Source organism: Equus asinus, chromosome X (assembly GCF_041296235.1).
Source record: "Equus asinus isolate D_3611 breed Donkey chromosome X, EquAss-T2T_v2, whole genome shotgun sequence".
NCBI classification, from domain to species: domain Eukaryota; kingdom Metazoa; phylum Chordata; class Mammalia; order Perissodactyla; family Equidae; genus Equus; species Equus asinus.
In genome coordinates this window covers 114,301,271-114,318,208 of record NC_091820.1, presented here as the reverse complement: position 1 = coordinate 114,318,208, position 16,938 = coordinate 114,301,271, and the positions used below count along the sequence as shown (strand labels likewise).

General features: G+C 41.1%; 1 protein-coding gene and 1 pseudogene across 8 annotated transcripts in view; one reads left to right on the top strand and one right to left on the bottom strand.

Moving 5' to 3' along the window:
* The window catches only part of STAG2 (STAG2 cohesin complex component), a 118,034-nt gene extending 107,315 nt beyond the window's left edge, over positions 1–10,719 (bottom strand). For 2 of the 8 annotated variants that reach the window (XM_044763266.2, XM_070502850.1), the window contains exons 1-2: positions 9,863–9,986; positions 9,404–9,568 (exon numbers count right to left, since the gene is read on the bottom strand). The gene's annotated coding sequence lies outside the window, so the exon portion shown is untranslated. Of the gene's footprint in view, positions 1–9,187; positions 9,337–9,403; positions 9,577–9,862; positions 10,001–10,342 lie in introns of those variants that run through there. The other 6 variants (XM_044763265.2, XM_044763268.2, XM_070502846.1 and 3 more) reach the window with 5 other exon arrangements.
* Positions 10,720–16,146: 5,427 nt separating this feature from the next.
* On the top strand, positions 16,147–16,228 carry LOC123282787 (U2 spliceosomal RNA; annotated as a pseudogene).
* Positions 16,229–16,938: the final 710 nt, after the last annotated feature.

Here is a 16,938-nt window from a genome sequence, read left to right as displayed (position 1 = left end):
TACTTTTAAATACTTCTTTAATCTCAAATTAAGGATGCTGTATCAAAACTGCATTGATAGCTACTGGTTTTGGCCCAATATTCTTTAATATATACTAATCCCAGTATATACTGTTTCTAAAAAGGGTTATTTTTAACTTTTTTGGGGTGGTAAAGCCCAACTGACAATGTTACCTGACAGCAGAGATCACGTAATCTAGTATACCATTGCATATCTTGTCTCTGTAGGCACTTTGAGTACCAGATGATATAACAATGAATGAACCCTTTTGAGAACCTAAAGAAACACACACTTACACATTTTGTACATAACTCCACAGGGTTCTCACACCTCCACCCTCTCCATGGGCCCCAGATTAAAAACCAGGAATAGTTTTTTAAAAAAACCAACTGTATTAATTTCATATAGTAAATTAAATCCACAAAAAATAACCTTTTGTCTACCAGTCACTATGCAGCCCACAAATTCCTGCATCTGGTCAGAAATGCAATCCTCTCTTCCAACTTCATGACGGCTTTAATGAACTAAATAAAAGGCTTAAAAATTGACTAGACCTACTTAATAACCTCTCAGTTGTTTATAAGATAGTGACACCAACAAAACCTCCAAAAGTGAAGTAGCTAGGGGGAAAAAACCACACAAATTCCTCAATGAAATATTAAAATAACCAAGTATAAAACCACAACTCGAAGTCCTCTTAAGATCAGCTCTCTACCACTCACCTCCACTAAAAGATAAAGAGGAGGAAAATCTTCGTTTACAACATAGTGAATTTGCAATTATGCTGAAATCATTTCTCCAAATGTTTGAATTCACCTACAGTAATCATTTTTGGCGGGTGAGAGGTACCACAAACATAAATAGGCCTGGAATACAAAGCAACTACAAAAGTCTTCAAAAATAAAAGAGAACTAGTAATTTTATGAAATGACACATCAATCTCAACAAGACTTAACTCTCAAATTATGTTACAGAATGAGTTTAACTTCAGATAAGTCTCTAAACTGGACCTTTTTCTTTCTTTTCTAATACAACTTCTCCCTAGTCACAAAATTATTTCTCTTTCAGCTTTTTTCTCAGAAGAAATTTTCCACATAAGAACCCTCATGAAATATCATACAATACATATTTCCTCCTAAGAAAATGGTAAAGGAAGTCTGAATAACATGGAAGGAAAACGAAACACAGGTGTAAACAGTAAAAGTAATTATCTTGGAGTTTTCTCTTTTTTTTATTTAGGCGGCCCTCAGGGAAGTTGCTTTTCAATATTAAGACATAATCATTCAAGTCACTTGAAAACAGCCAAATGGAAATTCTACTGGACTTTAAAAAACAATGTATCTTGTCTTTTACTATTGACCCCGTATCAATAAAAACTCTTCCAAAAGAGTAAAAATAAACTCTCAGAATAGGCAAAGTAATTTAAATCACTTTCACGCCCCAAAGAATTCTCCCTGTAGGAGTTTCGAATTCCTTCCTACCACTTACTAATTGGGCAAGCTGCTTGGCCTCCTGATGCTTTGGTTACCTCTTCTGAAAAAGGGGGGTATTAATTACGGTCATCACAAATCCTAGTTTATCTGGGACACTACTGGTTTATACTATTATCCCAGCATGCCATCCAGTTAGTGCCCCCTTTCACTCTCAAAAAGTATCCTGGTTTGAACAATATATCATACGGTCATCCCACCTCAATAAGGTTACGGAAATTAAATGAGCTAATACATGTAAGGCATTTGTAACAGTGGGCTGGCACATAGTAAGAGTTCAGTTAGTGTCAGCTATTGTTAATGTTAGTCACCATCAAAGGCTTTTTATAAAAGGTTTTGAACCGTATAATGAACAGAGCTCCTACAATATTCCTTTTTACAAATAAACTTAGGCATTTAACTGCCCATATTCAATTCTTTAAAACAACTACGTAACACTGACTGCTTGAAATCAACACTAACCAATTTAACCCAAAGAGATGGCAATATGATCAAGTGCGCTCACATTTTAGCATACATAAGTTTTAGTAGAGACTATATTAGGGTTACTGACAAGAAAGTAACTGAAAGCAAAACTTTGCTTGGTGCCAAACCAAGTCCCTTAATATTCTAGTAGCCTTTCTCAACCAGGGTTCCTCATGTTAACCACAGAACTCAGAAAATAATTTCAGTAACAATTTCCTGAATTCTCCCAGGAATAGTACAGAACCCATGTCTTTCTAGATGCAGAGGAGAGAAACTAATTCATTACATACAATGGATGCCTTGGGGAATAATTCTGTTGTGGAACACCAGGGTCTTGGTATTCTTGGAATACAAAGGGGCAAATATGGATGAAAAGACTATTGAATGAAAAGTCTGAGTAGAAGACTGCATCACCTGGAAAAACTATTTCCTACAGAATGAAGCTTAAGGGAATGATTAACATAAAATATATGAATTAGACTCATGGCTATGAAAAGCACTAATACATTCAGATATACCTCATGTCCACTAATTTATCTTAGGCCAGATATCCAAAATCTAGCATTGCTTCAGATGAGAAAATTCTAGTTATAGTTTATGAAAAGCAGGAAAGAAAAAGAGGAAAAGCAAAGAAAGCTGAGACCAAGATTCTGACCACTAATGAACCTAAAAATACAAGGCACCAATATTAACTATTAAATTTTCTTGTTCTATTTTTATCAGGTAATAAAGTGAAAAGATGAACTAGAATATAAAGCAGAAACAAACAGGAGAAATACTAACACTTAAAAGGAAAGGGAATTTTTTTTTTTTGAGGAAGATTAGCCCTGAGCTAACATCCGCTGCCAATCCTCCTCTTTTTGCTGAAGAAGACTGGCCCTGAGCTAACATCCATGCCCATCTTCCTCTACTTTTTTTAATATGTGGGACGCCTGCCACAGCATGGCTTGACAAGCGGCGCCACATCTGTACCCGGGATCCGAACCAGTGAACCCCAGGCCACTGAAACAGAACGTGCTAACTTTAACCGCTCGCTGTGACACCAGGCCAGTCCCGGAAAGAGAATATTTTTAAGGCACCATTAAATTTAAAAAATCCCAACAGAACCAAGTAGAACAATGAATTAAAAAAGAATCACCTAAATTTTTATTCCAAATCTAACCACTCAATAAAGCAGCAGAATGATTGGGGAACTGTTCTCAGACATGCTTAGCCTCCATTCTGTATAGAGAGCACAGGTGATACAAAGGAAAAAAAAATCAGTGAAACCATTCTACCTACCACAGTATGACTCCAAAAAATAAAGAATAAAACTCAACATATTGTCCCACAAACTTTTGTCCAATGAGCATACTCAAACAAAACCAAAGCTCAGATTTACTTCAACTATTTCTACTATTAGCATAAAACATAATTTAGACCTTTCACCAGGCAGCAACTCACCCAAACCTGTGTAAAAATCTGCTTTTAAGGGTCAGTCCAGTGGCCTAGTGGTTAAGTTCAGAGCACTCTGCTTCAGCGGCCCTGAGTCACTTCCTGGGGGTGGACCTACACCACTCATCAGCAGCCAAGCTATGGCAGCGACCCATATACAAAATAGAAGATTGGTATAGATGTTAGCTCTGCACAAATCTCCCTCAAGCAAAAAGAGGAAGAGTGGCAACAGATGTTAGCTCAGAGCCAATCTTTCTCAGGAAAAAAAAAAACTGCATTTACCTTGCACTGTACATGAAAAAAAAATCTTTCTTTTGTAACATCAAAATGATACTTGCTTTCTGGTGATAGATAACCCAAGACCTAAACCAGTTAAGGGAAACTACTGACCTTGACAAAAAAAGCACGAAGGTTTTCGAGGCCAAACTAATTTGGGTGTGAATTCAGGCTGTCAACTATTATCATGTGACAAGTCTTTTATTCTCTAAGAACCTCAATTTCCCCATCTGTAAAATGATGATAACCACCTATCTTGCAAGGAAACCAAGAAGATTAAAGAATACATTAAAACACACAGCACAGGGGCCGGCCCAGTGGTGCAGCGGTTAAGTTTGCACGTTCTGCTTCTTGGTGGCCCAGGCTCTAGCGGTTTGGATCCCAGGTGCGGACATGGCACCACTTGGCAAAAGCCATACTGTGGTAGGCATCCCACGTATAAAGGAGAGGAAGATGGGCACGGATGTTAGCTCAGAGCCAGTCTTCCTCAGCAAAAAGAGGAGGATTGGCAGTAGTTAGCTGAGTGCTAATCTTCCTCAAAAAAAAACAAAAACAAAAACAAAAAACACACATAGCACAGTTACTGGCATTCAAAAGGAACTCAAATGGCAACTAAATTAAGAGTTTCTTAGAGTTTCTCAGGATTCAACAAGTTATAGGTCAAATCCCATTACAACAAATGTCGTCCCCACAAAAGTGTAAACAGGACTTACTTCTTTTTCCCCTCTAACAATATTCAACAGAATTTAAACAATTTATTTTTTATAAAGTAATTTTACATTTGAGTTGTACATTAGAGCTCACAGAAATCTCCCTAGTTTGTCTCATCAAGCCCAGTCATGCATTTTCCAATGAAAATAATAAAAAAGAACAGACCACTGACATTATTCACCCTCCCTTCCTTTGGGGGAGCAGAGAGTTTAAAACAATTTCAATAATCTCTTGACTAGACTAACCATGTGCAAAGACTTATTTTCTTCTGGTTAGTATCAAAGATAGAACTAGAGGAAGCATACATTAAAAACAGTAGGAGATTATCACAACTGCTCAAGAGGATGTATTTTTTTGTTTTTTGTTTTTTTTTGGAGGAAGATTAGCCCTGAGCTAACTACTGCCAGTCCTCCTCTTTTTGCTGAGGAAGCCTGGCTCTGAGCTAACATCTGTGCCCATCTTCCTCTAGTTTATACGTGGGACGCCTACCACAGTATGGCTGCCAAGCAGTGCCATGTCCGCACCCGGGATCCGAACCAGCGAACCCCGGGCCGCCAAGAAGCAGAACGTGCGAACTTAACTGCTGCGCCACCGGGCCGGCCCCAAGAGGATGTATTTTTTTAATGCACATATACAAAACTTAAGACTCCACCAAGCAACGCCGTTTACACTGAAGAAATATAAAATTTGGTTAAATTAAATGCAAAGGAGGCAACTCAGGAGACTGAAAAAAATAAAACTGACAATTTTGTTTTCTCACATATCTTTGCCAAACAGAACATGCAATAACCACTGCTCAAGATAGCTGAAGATACAGAGAATTATTATACAGGGACAATGTTTAACCACAAATTAAAAGTTCCAAATATATATCCAATGTAGAAAATTACAAACAGAAAATGTAAAGAACTTTTAAAATAACCTGTACCTTTAAAGTTTCTTCTTTACTCTCCAGCGATTAATCACCTTTCAGTATATACTGATACCCACAGCTAACTGGGACCATCCCTTTCCTTTGCTATGCTCCCCAACTCCCCTAACAGTAGTGCACCACCGTACAGTAAACTGTCATGTTCAAGTCTCTGAATAATCGACTTATACCAATTTCAAAGCGCTAATTCAAGATCAGGGTTTTTTTTTAAACACGTGAGACACAAAAAGTCACAACATTAAAGAGATATGAATATTATCCCACTGAGATTAATAGACAAATCATTGAGTCCATCTAATGTAAAATTTTAAGATCCAAAGTTAACTTGCAGCATCAAAAACTGAAGTCTTCCATCTATTATAAAGAACGCAAAGCAAAAAGAATATGCTATTCACTGTTTACTCCCTTCCCACTCATGAGCGTGGGTGGCATCAGTTAAATACGCAGAATATTAAGCATTACTCAACTGTCCAAGGCGTTTTTTCACATCTAACCCTATATTCCCTACGGATAATTTCAGCCTGAGCCTGACCCCCACCCCACTCCACCCATTTTAATTCATAGGTCCTCAGGCAATCACTTAAACCAGTAAGGTCAAAAGAGGAAATAAAAGAAGGTAAAATCTTGAGTGTTTGGGATTTTAAAAAATCCTAACTATAAATAGACTTCAAAGTTACCAAACTCATAATTTACTGGGTTAGTTTAGCTGTTGCCTCACCACAATAAAATAAATTTGAAGTCACAATCCTCATCATCTACTTAAGATTATTTGCATACAAATAATTCAAAATATGTAATCTGTCTTAACATCCTTCTAAAGCTAAAATGTTGAATACAAAATATACAGACAGACTAATATTAACAGTTATGAACTGTCCTTTCCCAGACTAGGGTAGAATTTTGTTTTAATAATGATTAGGGAACACACTTCACCCAACATAAAAATTAAAATATCCATTATTTTGGAACTCTGACATATATTCAAAAATACACCTCATGGGGGAAAAATCTGACACTGAACAACACAAAACTGCAGAAAATAAGGCACTTACCTTCAAAGAATTTAGGAGCAATTCACAAATACACTAATTAAGGAGACTGAGAGGGTCTTAATTGCAATGCACTTTTATTTTACTGTTGACGGGTAATGGTCAGAGTGTTGTTAATCGAAAATATTCAAATATTTTACTTATCAATTTTTAACTATTTATAGCATCGGATCATTTAAGGGGGGAAGACAACTTATTTTATATGTAAACATTCATTTTCATATCAGTTAAAAAAAGAACCTACCCCACCCCCACTGCTAGTCTCTGATACCTTAGAATGCGAGCCATTTCACAGTGGGAAAGAATGGCTAAGAAGTACATTTCTTTCCCAATCCTCTTCTCTACCCATTCATTAAACACCAAATACTGAAACTGATTTCAACTCCTACCTCGATCTTCCTACCAGGAATGCTCCCTAGGGCACTGAATCCCTTCCACTGTCACTTATTCCAAGTGCCAAAGCCCCTCCTATTAATAGTAAATCCCTCTCTTACTGACTCACTGTAACTCCAACTTAATGAAATAGACACCAAGCAGAATTTGCAAAATTTTCTAATGGAATTTTCCTGTTTTCAAAAGATTAAAAAAGAAACTAAAAGTAGAACACACACAGACTACGTTACAAACATTTAAAGTTCAACCAATTTGTAAGCATTTATGTTGCTTATTCTATACTGGTTCTATTTAAATTTTTTTTGAAAGTTTGTATATAGGTATTGTGTACTTATACACCAGGCCAAGTTTCCCATGCAAATAACTGACATGTAAATACAAAACTAAGTCATTACACCAAAATTGCAAGACAATTTGAAATTTTTCCTTCAAAATTTTTTGTTTAATTATGGAAATTTTCAAGGACACACAAAAGTGTGAATAGAGAGAATAGTACAATGAGCTCTCCTATACTCACCATCCAGCCACAATCATCAAACTCAAGGCCACTTTTGTTTCATCTCTACCTCCCACCACTCCCTCCCCCAATTATTATCTCCAAAAAAGAATTAAAAGGAAGACTGTGCTCAGTAAGGACACTGAGAAAAATCGAAAAATAATAAAAGTATCAAAGACTAGCAGGAAGTCAAGAATCTAACAATGTAACTGTACGGCCACCCCACACAACTCCTTGTTAAGTGGCAAAATTTCTTTAAGAATTCAGTTAAAAACAAAGAAATAGCCATCTCTGAGAATTTTAACGAAACCCATAAGATCCAAAAGACATATTTAAAATTATACCTAAAAGGGTACGTGATGAAAATGAACTTAAACATCTGCAATTAGCTTGCATTCACGTAGCACCTTGGCTCAAAAGGAAAAAACCAGACTATTTAACATAATGTGTCATAAAATTACAATTCAACCACTTGAAAAACCGCTGAACACTTATGCCTTAACTGGTCCTTCTGATCCCTAATTATAGATTGATATCAATGTAGAAAGAAAACCAGGCATTTTAACGTAAGTGGTTTAAAATGTTCAAAATTAACCCCACCGTTCAGTGGAAAATAGGTGAAAGCAAGTCTAAACTACCTGAATTGTATGTCATTAAATAGAAATGTATCCACTTTCCAGGGCCGTTTTTTTTTTTTAAATAAGTTCACATATACCCTTAAATGCAACGCGCTAGGCTACAGATAGAATTAAGAGACCGCCTCCTGCTTTTGCTCCTATCCAATACGCACAGAGAGAAGGTTGGCAGGAAAGTGCTGCGAGGACAGTAACAAACACCAGCAGCTCCCGAGCAGGCCCTGCTAGAGCCAGGAATGACGCACTTCGGTAACCCGACTCTTTCTCCCCTCCACCCCCGCCCCCAGCAGCGGTGCTGACACCGCCAACAGCCCGGAGTAGGAAAAAAGACAACAGAAAAAAGGCAGAGGTTGGACCGCACCAGGTTTCATCAAGAAACCTCGATTATTCCTCTTTCAACACTAACCACTAGGACTAAACAGGAAAAGAAGCTTCGTGCTTAAGCAAGTCCCATCATGGTGGTTTAAGAGTCACTAAATTAAGCTGATAATGAGTCCAATCCACAGAGACAAATACAGGGTGTGGCTGCTGTGAAATACGGCGGTCCGTGGGAGAAAAGGGGTATTGAATTTACACTCCGGTGTGAGGGGAAGATGGGGCTTTACTGGGGGGGGGGGGGGGGCCGGCCCGCGCATTTTAAGGAACCATTTCAAACCAACAAGCTTTTCGTCTACTTAAACCTAATCCTACAGATCAAAAGTTTCTAATAGATATATCATGTAAACTGTAAATAACCATTTAATCAAACACCGTGACCCTCAATTAAAAAACTACATCCAAGAGAAAGGAGGAGGGAGAGAGAAAGGCGGGGGGGGGCAGCCAACAACATATAAAACATTTCTAGGCCACGGAGGAGAAAGTCTCACAAACCGGATGAAACTACTAATGCAATATTAAAAATTAAAGCTGAACACTGCAGCACGAAAAATCACACGATAAAACCCATTACAGTTCAGGATTAAAAATAAAATGACATATACACGAAGGGGGAGTGGAAAGTAAATGTCGAAAGTACAGCGGTTTATAAAAAACTAAAGGCAAAACGACATTCTCGCGACGAAAAAAAAAGGGGGGCAGAAATCAACAATACGTTCACGAATATAGGCCAGAAGAAAATGGGAACGGGGCTCAAAGTTTTGCGGAACTACTTGATGCTGTTTCCCACACCTTCTCTCTCCTATGGCCCATCCGACCCTTTTCGTCCCCAAATCGCCGTCCACAGATCGCCGGGTACGTGAAAGAAGAAAAAAGAAAGTCAACCCCAAGCAAGAATAAAAGTGTGGAGGGAAAAAGCAGAAGCTGCCTACCTGGGGCAAGGATCGGCTCAGTTCGTGCCTTGAGAAAGACAGTGCGGGTGGGGGTGGGAACGAAAAGCAGCACTAAAACTAAAACAAAAGTGGCGCCAAAACCCCCCAACAAACAGCCTTCCACTCCCGCCCTTCCCCCCTCCTCACATGCCCGGCAGGCAGGGCCCCCTTCGGGGCAAGGTCTGCACGCGGGGGCCAACACCGCCAGACACCAACCTATTTATAAAATTGGTGCCCGAAGAAAACTGACCGAAGTCGGGCCTCGGAAGGGATGGAGAGATCGATGCCAATCGCTTTCCCAAGCAGTTCCCCCACCACGCGCTGGAGATGATGGGGCGGGGGAGAAGCAGAGGGGCCCGTCACATGAATGTTGTTCCCTCTCTAGGAAGGGAGGAAGAGAGGGAGGGAGTGGAGGGAGGGAGAAAAGGAAGGAGGGGAAGGGAGAAGGGAGGGGGCACGAGGGAGGGGTGTGATCAGAGTAGATTTTCCCTCGCCTCCCTCGGTCCGAGGCCCAAATATACACAACTGAGACTCCTCTCCTCCCCTCCCCCCTAGGTTCCCAGCACCACCATTTTGCTCGCTTCCTTCCCCTCACCGCGACACCGCGCTCTCCCCCACCCCGACCACAGCCTCCCCGGCTTTCCTCCCCCGACTACGGCTCGCACCCCACCCCACCTCCAGCTCCGGCTCTCCGAGCCTTAAGAGCCTGCCGGAGAAAAGGCACCTAAATCTAACGCTACACCGAGAAGCGGAGCCTCCATCTTGCGCTGCTCCGCGTTCTCCATTTTGGGCCACCCATGGGGGGGTCTCCGGAGAGGCCCCGAGGGAGAGTTGGGCGAGGGAAGGAAGAGAAAATCTTCCGCCAGGGTAGTCGAAAAGCAGCGTCGTGCGGTAGAAAGCCACTCTAGGAGTAGGAGGTAGGGAGGCAGGGGGCTGGAAGTTCCTCGCTAGTGTGCAGGGAGCAAGTTGGGGGGCGAAGGGAGAAAGAAGGGTCGAGGGTTACGCGGGGACGAGGCGGAGTCTCCCGCCCTGACTGCGCCCCTCGCTCGGCGGCGGCCGCCGGCCCGAGGGACGCGGAGGGGAAATTCACCGGCACCCGGGGGCCCCGCTCCTTCCCTCCCAACTCCTCTCGCGCCCTGTTTCAACCACACACACCTCACCGTGGGCCCCGCGCCCTCCGGGTGCCCCTCCAAACTTCTAGAAGCTTCGCCTCCGCCATTTTATAACTTACCTCCCCCCTCAGCGTACACAGAGGCAGCAACGAGACTGTTCGCCTCCCCCACTCCTCCTTCCTTCTTTCTCAGGCCGGGGGCTTCTCCCCCCTGGGCTGGTACAAGATATTTGCCCCTTCCTCTTCTTTACACCCTCGAATTCTACTCAGGGACGGAAGCTCCCGCGGTTCTAGAGCGGTGGGGGGTTTTGAAAGTGGCGGTCGGATCCGGCGGGTTTTTTTTTTTTTTTTTTTTTTTTTTTTTTTGGTGGCGCTTCGGGATTGTTTGGGGTGTTCGCTCTTCGGCGACTTGGAGGCGAATGGAACGCGCAGGCGCCATCTGTCGGCCACGAACCCGCGCCCGGCTCCCGTTGGGAGGGAGCGGCATCTAGCGGCCGAGATCCCGCACTGCACCGCCAGGCTGCCTGCCCTCCCACCCAGCGTCCTCCTCCCAGTCACCAGCCAATCGTGGCCGACTGCCTGCCGGGTTCAGCGTCTCCGACGCCGCCTCCAAACGAGGCGCCCGCAGGGGCGCGCCGCCGAGTGGGGTAAACAAGGTGCCGTGCCCGCGCCCGCCTTACTCATTCGTTTGGCAGCGCTTCCGCCGCGGGACGGACCGGGCCGCGTTTCCACTTTCTTTATTGGGGGGTCGAGGCTAGGGTGGTGGGAATGTCCGGCGGAGCCCCGGGCCGTGGGAAATCGGAAACCGGCCTCGCTCGGGACTCGTTCCCCGGGCCCCTCCGCCCCCCGCGCAGCCCGAGGTGGCAGCCCTGTCTGGCATCACCCTTCGACGTTCCCTCTGACACGCCCCAGCGAGGGCCATTCGGCCCTGGTTCCTGGACCCTCTCTTCCCCGCGGTCCCTCCTCCTTCCCACCAAAAGAACTCAACTCGCCTAACTCTGGCACCTGATCCTAAGTGACTTAGGGGTTTGCCTTTTGAATTTTTGTTTTGTTTGCTCTTTGCTTCGGGTGTGGAGAGAAAGCGAGTTGATTGTCTACCGGGAAGACCTGGCACTGGGGTGAAAAATGTCTTTCTTTACAACCCGCTATGCCCGTCTCCCAGAAAACGTGCTCGCTCTCCAGGGTCCAGGAGACTGAGGGAACTGGGCTACTAGGCTAGGCCGGGCGCCCGAGCCGTTTATTCTCGACTCTTGGGGCGGAGGGAGCAAACGGCATGGAGCGAAGTGGAGGGAAATCGCAATGTGGGCGAAGGAGTCAGGGGGACCTGCCCGAGTTCCCCGCCGCCCTGCTGAGCCGCCCTCTTCCTGGAGACGTGCGCGGGGCTGCCTCGCGACTTTGTTGAGGATTGTGGTTCCTTCCTAGCCTGCCTCCTCCCACCCCCAAGATGTTTGAAGTGCGAAAGCGCACCCCTTCGGCTCCTTCGTCCCCAGTAACGCTGTCTTGATCACCCTTCTTATTTTTTTGTTTCGGATCCAGCGTCCCGGACCTTTGGCTGCCGAAAGCTCTACGCGGGGGAGAGACTCGGGGAGGGCCTGTCCCCTCCGAAGCGCCGCTCTTCCTAGGACGGGAAGAAGTGACCTATGACAGTGTCTCCATTGCTGTTACAGAAATTCCCAGATTCATACAATAGTGTTTAGTTAAGAGCTCTTCGTTTCTGTTTCTTAAAATTTTGATTAAGATACTCCTTTAATATTAAATTACTTTTCAATTAGAAGAAAAGGAATCAATGTATTTGATAACGAGACAGTTTCCAAATGAGAAATAATGCAAGCGCCGTGTAAGTCGAGGGGATTTCACCCGATATCCCTTTTAAAGCATTCCAAATGCAGTATAATTATTTTCAGTCCTTAAATTATATTCCTTCCACGCCTGTGTCTTAGTTTCTCTCCCATGCTCTGTGCTTACTGGTTTTTTCCTGCAACTTTGAGTTATGGTGTATTTAATCAACTGAATAATCAAAGTTAAACAGAAATATCTAAATATCAATAACAAGAAATAAAATCTGAGACGTTTTTACTTAAACCTCTAAAGCTTTGGGGAGTGGAATACTATTCAAAATAAATTTTCATTTCTTTTATAGACCATCTTTGGTAGGACGTTATACAGTTTTTAATAGATTCAAGTGACAGAATGATGCAGCTAGAACATTAAATAGGGAGTAGTGGAAAATTTACAGTTCTATAAGTTAATGCAAAATTCCACTTAAAGTAATAGAAAAATTGGGCTCCATACCAAATCATTTTACATTAATTTAGTTCAATTGTGCCAATTTAATATCAATTGATATTAAATGATTTCCTGTTTTAGTATTAGCTGAACACTACTGATTTTTTGCTCCAAACATCACATTTATAGTAGATGGTGTAAACAGCTTTTTATCTATTTTATAAATTGACCTTCTCGGTTGATTGTCTATGTAACAATTGAGACTTTAAACAATTTTATACTTTGAACGACATTGAAAAGTTCCTCTGTTTAGTAAACTTACTTTCATTTTGTGAAAGATACCACCAAAGAAGATTAATAACTGTGACTGGTATAACATCAGAAATAAATTTTACAGCAAATTTATACTGATATTTAAGAATGGCTCTCAGTAGTCTTTTTTTTTCTAGAGCTCATTCAAAAAAATATTTCTTGAGCCTTCCATATGTGCAGATCACACTGCTGTGTACCCCAGTCCTATCCTAAGAAGTGGAACACTGAAAGACCGAAGAGTGCGCCCCTAAAAATTGAGGAGAAAATGAGAAAATGCCATCAAGTGAAATATGGAACTGATGTAAAATAAGCATTACTCAAATATTTGTAACATGTCCTTCGTGAGATAATATTGTAATGGCACAAGCTTTTGGTGCCTGATAAGAAATACTGAAAAAGGGAAGTTGAATAGTTAGAACATTTGATACTGTGTAAGGGGCAAGACACTCTTTGATGCAAAAATATTCTGGTCACTATGAATGCATACCCCACAGTGTAGCAGAGCTCATCCTTCAGCCTTACCACAGTCTGAATAAAGCATCCCACAATTCTCTTTGCTCTGACTCCATACAAGGGGAGCAAGCTTGTGATTATAAATGAGGTTTTCCAGATAGTCTCCTACTCTAAACAGTATACATATATATTTTGTATTTTCTAACACCATTCTAAACATGACCTAAAATCCAGAAAGCTAAAGATGGATACATTTTAGTCCACAGAAATTTAAAATTATATATATCAAAATACTATAAACAAAGTCAAAAGATAAACTATAAGGTGTGAGAAAATACTTGCTACATGAATGAAAAAGGCTGATTTCCTTAAGACACAAAGAACTCTCACAAATCATTAAGATAAAAATATTCCAGGAGAAAAACGGACAAAGGATATAAACAGTCAACATATTAGACAAGAAATCCAGATGGCTAATAAATATATAAAACAGTGCTCAACTTCATTCACCACTGAGACATGCAAATTAAATATCACTTCTCCTACCAGACTTGCAGAGATTTACAATTTTAATAATACTCAGTGATGGTGAAGAACTAAGAATTCTCTTATACTGTTGGTGGGAGTGTAAATTGTCGTAAAAAACAGTATCTCATAAAATGTAAAATTAACATAGCATTTCCATTTCCAAGAATCTATGATATAGATATGCTCATACAAATTACACAAAGATATATGTAGAAAGATTTTTCATTATAGCTTTGTAATAAGGAGAAACTGACAGGAATAGAAATGGCGTCATTAGGGGACAGGTTAAAGAAATTATGATACATCCATACAATGGGGTTTTATGCCCACTGTTAAAGCAATTAAAATATATTTATCTACTGATACGAAAATATTTCTAAGATACGTTGTTATGTGAAAAAAATCAAGTTGCAAATAGCTTGTATAGTGTGATCTCATTTGTGAATATTTATATATTTACATACAGATATATGTGCTTGCATATGCATAAAATATTCTTGAAGAATTTGCAGGAAAGTTAACAGCGATTACCTCTCAAGAAAGGTGGTGCAGGGTTCCAGGGCTTGCAATTTCGCTTTTCACTGTATACGTTGCTACCTTATGTTGATTTTTTTTACAGTGAGCGTATATTACTTATGTAATTTTTAAGATACTGGTTACTCTGGGAAACAGTTTGGCACTTTCTTATAAAGCTAAACATACACTTACCACATGAGCCATCAATCTTACTCCTGAGCATTTATCCTAGAGAAATGAAAAGTTATGTTTACATAAAAATTTGTGCACAAATGCTCATAGCAGATTTATTTGTGATGGCCCAAAACAGGAAACAACCCAAATGTCCATGAACTGGTAAATGGTTAAACAAACTGTGCTATATTCATAGACTGGAATACGACTTAGCAGTAAAAAGGAACTATTGATACATGTGACAACTTGGATGGACCTCAAGGGCATTATGCTTAGTTGAAAAAGCCAATCTCAGAGAGTTAACACACTGTATGATTCCATTACATAATATTCCCAAAATGATAAAATTACAGTGATGGAGACCAGATCAGTGGTTGGCAAGGGCTGGGGTTGGGGGAAGGGTGTAACTTAAGGAGTAATGAGAGGGAGTTTCTTTGTGGTGATGGAACAGCTGTGTATCCTGACTGGTGATGTTTACTTAGGTCTAAACATGTGTTAAAATTTCATAGAACTGCACGCGTGTGTGTGCAGGCATGCATGCGTGCATGAAAAAACTGGTGAAATCCAAATAAGGTCTGTTCTTGAGTTAATAGTATTGTATCAATGTCGATTTCCTGGGTTTCACAACATACTATAATTATGTAAGCTATTATCAGTGGGAAAAGCTGCATAAAGGGTACATGGGAATACTCTGTATTATTTTTGCAAGTTCTTTTGAGTCCTAAACTATTTTATTTATTTATTTATCTATTTATTTATTTAGTGAGGAAGATTGGCCCTGAGCTAACATCTGTTGCCAATCTTCCTCTTTTTGCTTGAGGAAGATCATAGCTGAGCTAACATCTGTGCCAATCTTCCTCTATTTTTATGTGGGATGCCACCACAGCGTGGCTTGAGTAGTGGTAGGTCTGGACCCGGGATCCGAACCTGCAAACCCCAGGCTACCAAAGCAGAGTGTGCAAGCTTAACCACTATGCTACCGAGCCAGCCCCCCTAAACCGTTTTAAAATAAAAAGTTGTAGGGGCTGGCCCAGTGGTGCGGGGGTTAAGTTCGCACGTTCCACTTCAGCGGCCTGGGGTTCACCAGTTTGGATCCTGGGTGCGGACATGGCACCGCTCGGCAAGCCATGCTGTGGCAGGCGTCCCACATATAAAGTAGAGGAAGATGGGCACAGATGTTAGCTCAGGGCCAGTCTTCCTCAGCAAAAAGAGGAGGATTGGCAGCAGATGTTAGCTCAGGGTTGATCTTCCTCAAAAAAAATAAATAAAATAAAAAGTTGTAATAAAAAATTTAATGCTGGTGATAAAAGAAAAAAATCTCTGGTTAGTAGAAGAGTAATTATCCATTGTAAATTAATAAATTGAATTTCTAGTTTACAAATCAGCTTTTTGTGAACTTGGATGTACTGTAATGACTTAATTTCCGAGATCCTTACCATCACCCCTGTTTGAACTTATATAATAAGAGCTTGATACTTTGACACTCAGGAGTAGACCATGGACCTGTGGCATCAACAGGAAATAGACATACCAATAAGCCTTCTCTAAAACGAATAGCTGGCACCTTCTAAGACATCTCAAATACCATATTACTGAATTTGCTGGGGGGTTTTTACTTGGAATAAAATAGAATATTTCCATCGCTTCTTGGCCTTTTGGCTAAGATCAAGTGTAGTATAAAATACAATATTTGCAATATGAGTTAATGGAACTGAGCTATACATACAAAAGATTCAATGTCTCTCACATACAACCCCTCTCACTTCCCATTTGAGCTACAATAGTCTTATGTCCAATTTATTTTGCGTCTAACCCAATAGTGATTAGAATACCACCTTCCTTACTCACTTTTATGCTTACTTTGATTTGTTCACTTACATGCTCTCTTATTGGCTCAGTTGACGTATAACAACGCTTCTCAAGTGTTAATTGCTTAAGAATAACCTGGAGATATTGCTAAAATGCAGATTCTGATTCAGTAAGTCTGAAGCTAGGGCGAGGCCTGAGATTTTGCATTTCTAACTCCCAGGTCATGCCCAGCCCATGCTGCTGGTCTAAAGTCCACTCTTAAAGCTTGAGGGCCTCAGGAACAAAGTACAAATTCTTTAGAGTAGCTTTCAGTGCCTTCCACAGTGTTAAACCAAATTTCATCACTCATAACTGTGTACCTTGCTGGGGCAATGTCTGTATAGGTCTCTGTCGTCTCCCCAGCGCTTAGTATAGAGCTTGAAACAGGATAGGTGCTCAAAAAAATATTCGTTGAATGATTGAAGGAATGAATGAATAAACTAAACAACTACTCCCTGCTCATATACCATACATTCTAAGCAAACTAAATTACTTCCTATTTTCCTAGCACTTTCCCACCTCTGTATGTTTGCTTATACTATTTTTTCTCCTTTCCCAGAATTTGCCCTATTCACATTCTCTC